Here is a 9,251-nt window from a genome sequence, read left to right as displayed (position 1 = left end):
ATTTCTCCCTTGCTAATTTTATGCTGGGGTGGGAACAGCCCTGGCAGAGGGGCAGGGGAAAGTCAGGCAAGCTCCCCTGTCAGACTGAATCCAGGGAACTCAAGAAATCTTGAAGGGTCAGGAAGAATTTGTGTGGGGCCTGGAGTGTGGAGAGAGGGCCTAGGCAGAAGGTTTGCTGGCTATGTCAGTCTAGGGGTCACAGGCCCGTTGCAAAACTGATGAAAGCTGCAGACCTTCAGCCCAGAAAAGAATATTAGCATTGCACACAGTCGCGCAAATCAGCCTACCGTTTCAGAGGGGCCAGGGACTCCGGGAAGTTCCTGGAACCCAGGGCCTTAAGTTAAGGTCCCTGATCTAGTCTAGCTCCTGACTCCTGAAGTCCTCTGCCCCTTGTCCCTACGCTGGACTCACCAGTGCCTGGGGGCCTTCTAACTGGTTCTGCAGCCGTCTTCCCTTGTCAGAGGAGCTTGGGCACCTGCCCCTCGCAGAGCTCCCCCTGGGTTCTCACCTATCCTGGGGTAAGGAAAGGCGCCATGAAGAAAAGCTCCCTTAGGGCGCGGGGAGCAGCCAATGCCTGGGGCACCGAGGGCGACGCCGGGCAGACCAGGGAAGCACTGGCGAAGGGCAACGCGCGGGGGCAGGGCGGAGAGGTGAGGGAAGCTGCGAGCAACTCCGCTAGGCCCCAACCAGTCGGCCCAACGACCCCCGCCGGTGCCCCAGAAAATGCCCCTCCCGGCTTTGCGCGCGCGGCCCCTCAGACCCCAGTGGGTTTCCCTTTGACCTCTGGAAGTTTAAAGTCCTTCTCTGGCTGGGTCTGGCCAGCCCTCCAGGAGCGATCCGCCTCTAGTCCCCAGGACCCCCTCCAGCCGGGCACCACCGCCCAGCCACAGCAGGTGCGGGACTGGTGGTGGGGAGGGGAGGGATGGGGGCCAGGATTTGGAGCGTGTGACTCAGGAGTACGGGAGGAGGGGCTAAGAATTCAAGAAGCCTGTGTGAGCGCAGCTCTGCGCTCCGGCACAGCAGAGAGCGCTGGGAGCCGGAGGGGAGCGCAGCGGTGAGTCAGGCTGCCCTGAGCCGATCCCGAGAGGGGCGCAGCGCGGGCGCGGGCCGGGGTGGCTGGGCTTCGCGGGAGAGTATGCAAGGATACTGGTCTGGCGAGCTCTCTGGTTATCCCCAAGGCTCCCGCGGGCCCAAGAGCAGCCCTGAGAAATGTCCCGAGTGGGTGTGGGGGCGCGGGACCCTCGCGGGAGGACGAGTCGGACCGCGGGAACAGCGTTCGTTCTCGTCGTGGAGTTTCTAGTCCCGGGATGGCCGGCGGTCCAGGGAGCAGCCTTGGCGCCTGCAGAAGCCCACGGCCATGCCAGGGTCTAGCTCGAGGGCTAGAAGTGGATAACGCGCAAGTGAGGGAGAGCGAATGGGCACGGAGAGGGATGCGCCGGCAGCTGGCGCGCCGGGGCGGGAGGAGTGGCGGCCAGCACCGCGGGGGGAGCGCAGAGCGCGCTGGCTGAGGTGAGCGCGGAGTCAGGAAAGTGCTTCGCTGCTCCCAGGTAGGGGGACGAGCGGAACCGGGCGCGCTAGACCTAGGGCAGTTCCCTCCGCGCGTCTCGGAAGGGCTGGGAGTCGTGATTGAGGGCCCCGGGGGTTAACCCAGGAAGTCTGCGAGCCAATGCTGGGGTCCGTCCGGCGTACCGGGGCCCTCCACGGAGCCGCGTTGGACAACCTCAGGTCGAGGTCGCCAAGGTTCAGCCGTGCCACTTGGGTCACACGCTTCATCTCCAGCTGTCTGCTGCCAGGTGTGGGAGAAGCGGGCGTGGAAGGTTGGGGCGGGCAGCGCCTTGGGTTCAGGCAAGGAGGATCTAGGAGAGGGAGAGAGGACTCAGGGGTCAGGGACCTGCAACTTTGAGCCAGCAGAAACAAGCAGCTTAGCTCCCTCTAATTACAGACCTCCTTCTAAAAAAAAAAAAAAAAAAAAAAAAAAAAAACTCCGAGATTCTTAAGGAAGGTGTTTCGTGCTTGAACTTTTTCTTCTGTTGTGATTTGAGAGATTAAAAAAGAGCCTGCTTGCTAGGCTGGTTTTTCCAAGTTGTTCCAGGTTGGAAGTTGTAACAGTTCGAAGGATAATTTATGAGTGTTTCATGCATTAAAGTGTATTACAGCAAAGCCTTTTGGGTGCTGTGGGTATTAAGGAAAACTTAGTGCACGTTCCCAGCTGGAAACCAAAATAGTGCTCTCCTGGGTGCCTCTGCCCCATCTGTCATCCAAGGCCAATGGAAATCCTGTAGAAAAGGCACTTGATTAATTGTCCTGGCTCCATCCTCTGGGCACACCCACTACCAGTGCCAGTCCCCTCCTCCCCAACCCATGCACAGCCAGCTGCACTCTGCAAATGCAGAAATGACAGTGGAGGCCCCATCGGTAACTTCTCTCCAGGGTCTTCAAACTCTTGAAGCTGTCAGTTAAGGCTACTGGAGGGGAATCTTTCCCCTTCTCTAGGCAGTGCAGGAGGGCAGCAGCCATTGGGCCCTGCCAGCCCTTCTTACCCTGTGTTTACAGTTTCCTCCTGAGTGTCTGAAACTTTCTCCCTCTGCAGAGTCACAGAAGAAAGGCTATATCAAACCTGATGGGTCTCTTTTGTTGAATAAGTCATATGTCAACCTGAGCAACCCAAGTGTTAATTCATGACGGGCAATGTTCCCAGAGGGTCAGAGGAGACGGGCGGGTCTGGGGGCTGAGACTGGCCTAGCTGTAATTGACTCACATAGAAAGTGAACATTCCTCTTGTTGAAGGGGGATAGGGTTAATGCCACATGTTGCCAAACTCCTACCCCACTCTTTCCCCAACATCTTCATGCAGGTAAAGGGAAAAGAGAAGCACCAAAAATGGGAAGCCAAGATCACTGGGGCATGAGAACACTAATTTGACAGAAGTATAGGAGCACCTCAGAGGATTTTAGAACCAGCTGCTGGCACCACTGCATTTCCAGCAGCCCAGGCCCATCAGAGAAATGAACTGGGCCCACTCAGGGCAGTCATCCCAGTGTTGGTGGCTCTTTCCCTGCTTTTAACCCTTGCCAAGGAATGGGGTTCTTGCCTTCTCCTATTGCCCACCCCACAACTCCCCTGCCCCAAGGGCCAGTGGGAGCAAGGGATGAGGCTTCACATTCTCATTCTCTTTCAGGGAGAAATCTGTGCCTTGGACAAGAAGGGGGCCCTGGCTGCCGACATCAGCAGGGAGAGTAGGGTAGGGCAGGGCAGGGCTGGAGCCCGAGGGAAGTTTCTCATCATTACTGAGATTAAACTGATGAAAAAAATCACACAACTTTACTTTTTAAAGAGTGCTGAGCACTCCTGCTGTGCTCATTCATAGAGTGCTTTACTGCAGCACCCTGCATCAGAGCAGCAGGGAAACTACCCAGAGATTCAGCCACTGTTCTTCTCTACCGGGCATGGAGCAGGGCCAAGGCCCAGATCCCCAAGCAGATGTCAGTGCCAGACCCGGGACCAGAGACCCAGCCATTTACCTTTTCCCAGTAAGAACTTTCACGGACTTCATAGTCTGGAGCAAGCCTTAGAGACCTTTGCTGGCAGCAAATTCTCTGCTCTCAGGAAGCAATGGAAGGTTTGCTGAGGTCTTGCGTAAAATCTCTGGATATCTGTGTGCAAACAACCCATGCTCCCAGAAAACACCTTTCTGTGACACAGAAAGAGTTCCTGTGTGTTTCTTTGACTAGCAACTCTGATCTCACAAACCATCAGCTCTCAGGCTTAGCCAGTTCCGAGAAATCAATTCTGTGGTGGACCATTTTGAGCAAACTGTGTCCGCTGGCATTGGGTAAATAAATGAGGATGAAAGACCCTTCCCCAGTCCATTCCCATGAGACCTCGCTTGATAACAGTGGGGAAACAGTTAAGATCCTAACTCCAAATAGCAGTCAGACCAGGATGATCCTGAGGCTGATATGTGAATGGAGAAACTGAGGCTTTGGGGTCCTCGGTCTTTTATTAGGGTGTGCAGAAGCATGGAAATGTCACTATTTGAGCCAAGGAGAATAAAACTTCAGCCACAAAGTTTAACAAAGAGCAGAAGAATGAAAGCATGCAATGGAGAACACTTTCTGGTGGTTGGTGATGTTTTCATTGCTCCTCTCTGGGCTACTTTACATGCTTTTGAGGCCTCAGACTATGACACAGTAGGAATCAGATTAAAATGTTAGGATGATCCTTTGATTTTCTTCTCCTATATTTCGGGTAAACTTCCTGTTATAGTTTCCTCACTTGGGAGAAGGGAAGGGAAGTAGCTTTGTGACCTTGAGCAAGTCGCTAAACTTCTCAGGTCTCACTTTCCCAACTCACTAGGCAAGTATATTGGATTAATATTGTTTCTGAATGGAGCTGTCAGCATTTTGGGACAATTCTTGGTTAAGTGTGACCAATCTGCACAGTGCAGATAGTTTAGTATCCCTGCCTCACCTCCTAAATGTCAGAAGTCGTAGTGACAACCCCAAATGCCCCTCATAGAGGGCTAAGTGTATTCAAAGATAATGTTGCTCCCGGTTGAGAAGTCTTTTGGAAATTACCAACAAGGGCCCTATTGTTGGGGTTTCTGTGGTTAATCATCAAATTGGGGCTTCAGAAGTCAATCCTTGGGCTTCATCCTCCAGGAGCCAACAAATCAGACTCTAGGCCACCATCAGCAGGATCCTCAGTGCTGTAGTCCCAGCAGGTGTTATCCTTTGCCTTTTGTGAGTGAAGTGGACTACAAATGACCCATGGGAAAAGAAAACCAGAAAGAGTAAGGTGAAGGGACAGGTGCTATTAGAGCATGGCAGCTTCCTTCTCTGCCGTATGTTATTAAAAACACAGGCAGACTGCCTGCCTGTGGAGTCTGTAGCACTGGGAGGAAATCCTTCCCTCCTTTGCTAAGTGGATCACACTCTGGCACCAGGAGGTTCCTTCCCTGAAGCAGAAGCCCCCAGCACTGACCGCACTTAATACAACATGAGTGCATGTTGACATCAAATTAATACAACTGTGCCCAAGCTGCGAAAATAAATGAGAATTGATAATGTGACATTTCATTGAAAAAAAGGCTAGCAACACTACACTTGATGGATGGTGCTTGTAGCACTGGGTTTATTCTCAAGTAGAATAGCTTGTTATTCTCACCTCTGCCTCAAGGTCTCATTGGGGGACAGAAAATAGAACTATTAGTTTATTTATAGTACATAGAGTTAAAACGAATAAAGTCTTCAGAGGACAGGAGGGTATTATAGGAACACATGCTTTCTACTCATGCCCAACTCATTACAAGTAGGAGTGAAAATGAACTGCAGAGCTTGGTGCTGATTTCAAATGAGCAAAATAAAAGAAAGAAACAAAAAAAGAAAGAGAGAGAGAGAGGGAGGGAGAGAGGAAGGGAGGGAGGGAGGAAGGAAGGAAGGAAGGAAGGAAGGAAGGAAGGAAGGAAGGAAGGAAGTGAGGAAAGGAGGGAGGGAAAGAGAGAAAGAGAGAGTCTTAAGGAGCTCCCTCCCCAAATGAGGTTGATCTGATGATGAAATCTGTCAGGTGGAACTGGCAACAATGCTTTTGAATTGCCTAAGACCGTAGCCAACGCATTCACGTGCGGGAAGTCTTTTTTTTTTTTTTTTTTTAAATTAGTAGTACTATTAGTCAGAGTCAGACAGTCAGGATTTCCCTGAAAATCCACCACTAGGCTAAGCAGATTGAGATGTTTTAGCACTTTTGGCACCGCCTGTGGTGGCTTCTGCAGGTGGAGAGCCCTGCAAATGAAAGAAGCTGGCTATGAAGTCAGTGGGAATGAACCGCCCAAGTGTCACACAGAAGCCCTTCCACATTGGGTAGTTTCAGTCCACTACTACAGAAATAGTTTCCCAATAACCACGAAGTATTTGCTATCAGTACAGATGGGCTGATTTTCCCATCTCTTTTGGCTGTTCCTTCAGTAGTCAGAGTTGGTGGTACAGGTCACTTCCCCTCCGTGTGCGGTTGCTAAGTGAGCCCAGAGAGGATGGTCTGAAGAGCTCAGCCCTTGCCCACGTTAGGGGGTGGAGGAGACTGTCCTGTCTTCAGTTCTTCATCAGTACAGATGGATTACAACCCTCATTAGTAATAGAGTGACTTGCATGTCTCACTTACTCAGTCTAGTGAAATGCCAACCCATTTTTGGATCTGAGCAGACCTGGCTGAGAGGTCAACAGATTGAGGTACTGCCTCATCACTATGGATGACTGTGTATTGAACCCCCATTGTGTATGGGTGATGCCAAGCAGGACAGGCTCCCTTTGGATTATGGAGAACACTTTCAGAAAAAGAAGTTCGACCAATGAACATGAGCTTCCTCCCCTCCCCTTCTCCCTTGGAAGGGCTGATCTGAGGGGAGCCCCCACTGCATGGTTGTTTTTTTTTTAATTTCAGGTAGGATAACATCTTTTTTGTATTTTTTTTATGTATCTGTGCATATAAAGCTTTTCTGCATTGGGAGGAGAAATCTTTTTGTTTGCATTGAAGACTTGTCTAAGAATTTACTCACTGATATTTTAACCTTCTGTAATTAACATTCTCATTTTGATAGAATTTTAACCAAACATTTCATCTTGCGTATTATCTTCACCTCATAATGGCTGGGTAAGAGAAGACTCAACGGAGGTTCTCCTGTAATTTTCTTCCAGAGGCAAACTTCTCCTCAGACTTTTATTTCAGAAATGTTATGCAATATTCTCTAAATAAGGCATTTCTTGAGAATGACCATTTTTGCTGGCAGCTTTAAGAGTGTTTTGCTTCCTTACTCCACATAACAACTCCTCTGTGTCTTTAGGATTTTAAGTGTCTTAGGAATTCTTCAAGTTTACAAGAAAAGAAAGAGAAAGTGAATTTTGCTATGGCAGTGGGGCATTTGTGCTCTCCCAGACCAAGAGCCAAGGGTTAAGCAGCTGTTGCTGAATTACACAGAACCTGTGGTTAAACGGGAAGATAGTCCTCGCCCCACAGGGGAGGGGGCCCACCATATATCAGGGTACTGGATAGATTTCCTTCTCTCAATTAACGTTCTTATTAATATGTTATCTGGGACACTGGGCACTGTGGGAACTCAAAATAAATATAAATCATGATCCTGCCCCAAGGAGCTTGCTCAGAAGTCATAACTAAAAGGCTTAGTGGCTCATCAGAGAATATAAATGAGCTGAGGCCAGAGATCGCTGTGGCTGTGAAAAACCAGAGAGGCTATGCCTCATTGTTAAGGGGCAGGCCAACCATTGCTCTAAAGGATTGTAGGTCCAATATTGCCAGATCTCTTCAAGAACTTTTCAAGAAAAGCCAAAACTTTGAGATTGAAAAGCCAAAACTTTGAAATTTCTTCACTTTCCACACATCAGTACAGACCAAACAAAACTTGTCTGCAGGCTTTTTTATCTTCTTGTCTAAATTAACACACGGAGCAATTGCAAGCAGTATCAAAACTGGAAGTAGGATTAGTACTAATTCCGTGACTATATGACCTCCAAGAGGGAAGGGGTCTGGATGTCAAGAAGGCTTTTTCAGGGAGGCTTCTCGGAGGGGAGTGAGGGGTTGTCCCACAGGCAGGTAGGATTTTACAGGAGTCCTGGCACTTAGTCAGATAGAACTGGATTTAAGTCCAAGTTCACTTCTCATTAGCTCTGTGAGCACATAACTTAACCCCTATAAGCCTCAGTTTCTTCATCTGTAAAAGGGAATCATGATGCCGACTGATTTTTGAGGGCAATTGTAAAGGGGAAAGGAAAGAGTACTGGAAAGTTCTTACTGCTGAGTCCAGAATGTAGCCAATATCCAGTAAGCTGAGGCCCCCTTCCCGATGGGGACCCCCTCATTGAGCATTGCAGACAATTGCTTTTCAAGGATTTCGAATTGCTTTTTCTGCCCCAGGAAAAGCACAGGAGGTCTGGGTTATTTTTCTCCTCTCCTGCCCTCTTCTTGCTTCTCCCTGAGGCCTGTGGCTGCTTGCCCAGTTGCCCTTTGTCAGAATCCCAACCTTTAAAACCCTGACCTGGGCCACAGCAGAAAAACACAACCCTACTCAGTAAGGAGGAGAAGTGCTCCAGGAGGCTGTATAGACACGCACGGCAAATATTTAAGGAATTCTTAGGAATAAAAAAAAATTCGTAAATCTGGATTTTTGCATGAGGCCATCACAAGAACATGTTTTCTCAATTAGCGTGCACATTGCTTGGAGTGAAGTCACCACGTCCACAGCCCATCAGGGCTGACTCGAGCTGAGCCACCTGATCAGACTTCACTTTCCATGACCTAAATGTGATTCAGCCAACCCTGCCACTGCCCCTAGCTGCTGAAACAAAATCATTCCTGAAATCCTAAACCAGGGTGGAGATGTACGTGCTCCTCTGAAAAGCAATCTAATTTCAGATCCTGGTTGTATTCACCCCAAATTGAGAAAGACAGCACTACTTTGGAGGGTGGATTGATAGAGTCCCCACAACACCTTGCATGTTTCTTTTCTTTTACCATTTATTGTTAGATGGTGACTGTGTGTAGCCTTTCAGAACAGATGAGTTCTTTAGGTTCTGAAATCAGAGAAAATAGTTTCTTTTGCTAAAGCATACATCAGTTGCCTAAAATATTAGCAGTCAGTGCCTGAGATCAGTGATTATATATTCTGGATGGTTTCCTGGATTGACTCTTTTCCAAGCAAATGGCTTTGTCAGATATTTGTAATTTCTGAAATATTTTATTAATGATGTCCTCTTGCCAGAGGGATGGTCCAGAGTATACAATTAGCTGCATGCCTCAGGAGCAAGAGGCTGCCCGGCATCCACCGACATCAAGCAGGAGTTCAAGGACACTTCTAATCAACTGCCATAGAGCAGAGAAAAGAAAATGTTTTCACAAGTTGAAGGCCGGGTGTGTGGCCCATGCCCAGCACTTGGGGGTCTGAGGCGGGAAGATCACTTGAGGCCAGGAGTTTAAGGTCATCCTGAGCAACATAGTGAGACCCCATGTCTACAAAAATAAAAATAAAAAAATTAGCCAGGCGTGGTGACATACACTTGTAGTCCTAGCTACAAGATGGGTTCAGGTGGGAGAATCACTTGAGCCCAGAAGGTTGAGACTGCAGTGAGCCATGATCATACAAGTGCACTGTAGCCTGGGCAACATAAGTGAGACCCTGTGTCAAGAAAGAAAGAAAGGGAGAAAGAAAGAGAGAAAGAGAGAGAGAGAGAGGAGGGAGGGAAGGA

At 49.1% G+C, this 9,251-nt stretch overlaps 1 protein-coding gene across 2 annotated transcripts in view; it reads left to right on the top strand.

The window, feature by feature from the left end:
• Positions 1-983: 983 nt before the first annotated feature.
• NGF (nerve growth factor) overlaps positions 984-9,251 on the top strand; it is a 51,133-nt gene continuing 42,865 nt past the window's right edge. Inside the window, exon 1 of one of the 2 annotated variants that reach the window (XM_017869796.1) lies at positions 984-1,054. The gene's annotated coding sequence lies outside the window, so the exon portion shown is untranslated. The remainder of the gene's footprint in view (positions 1,055-9,251) is intronic. The other variant, XM_017869795.1, reaches the window with a different exon arrangement.

Source organism: Rhinopithecus bieti, unplaced genomic scaffold (assembly GCF_001698545.2).
Source record: "Rhinopithecus bieti isolate Rb0 unplaced genomic scaffold, ASM169854v2 scaffold_3040, whole genome shotgun sequence".
NCBI classification, from domain to species: Eukaryota; Metazoa; Chordata; class Mammalia; order Primates; family Cercopithecidae; genus Rhinopithecus; species Rhinopithecus bieti.
The sequence above is the reverse complement of the archived record's forward strand: the minus strand, read 5'-3'. Positions and strand labels throughout refer to the sequence as shown.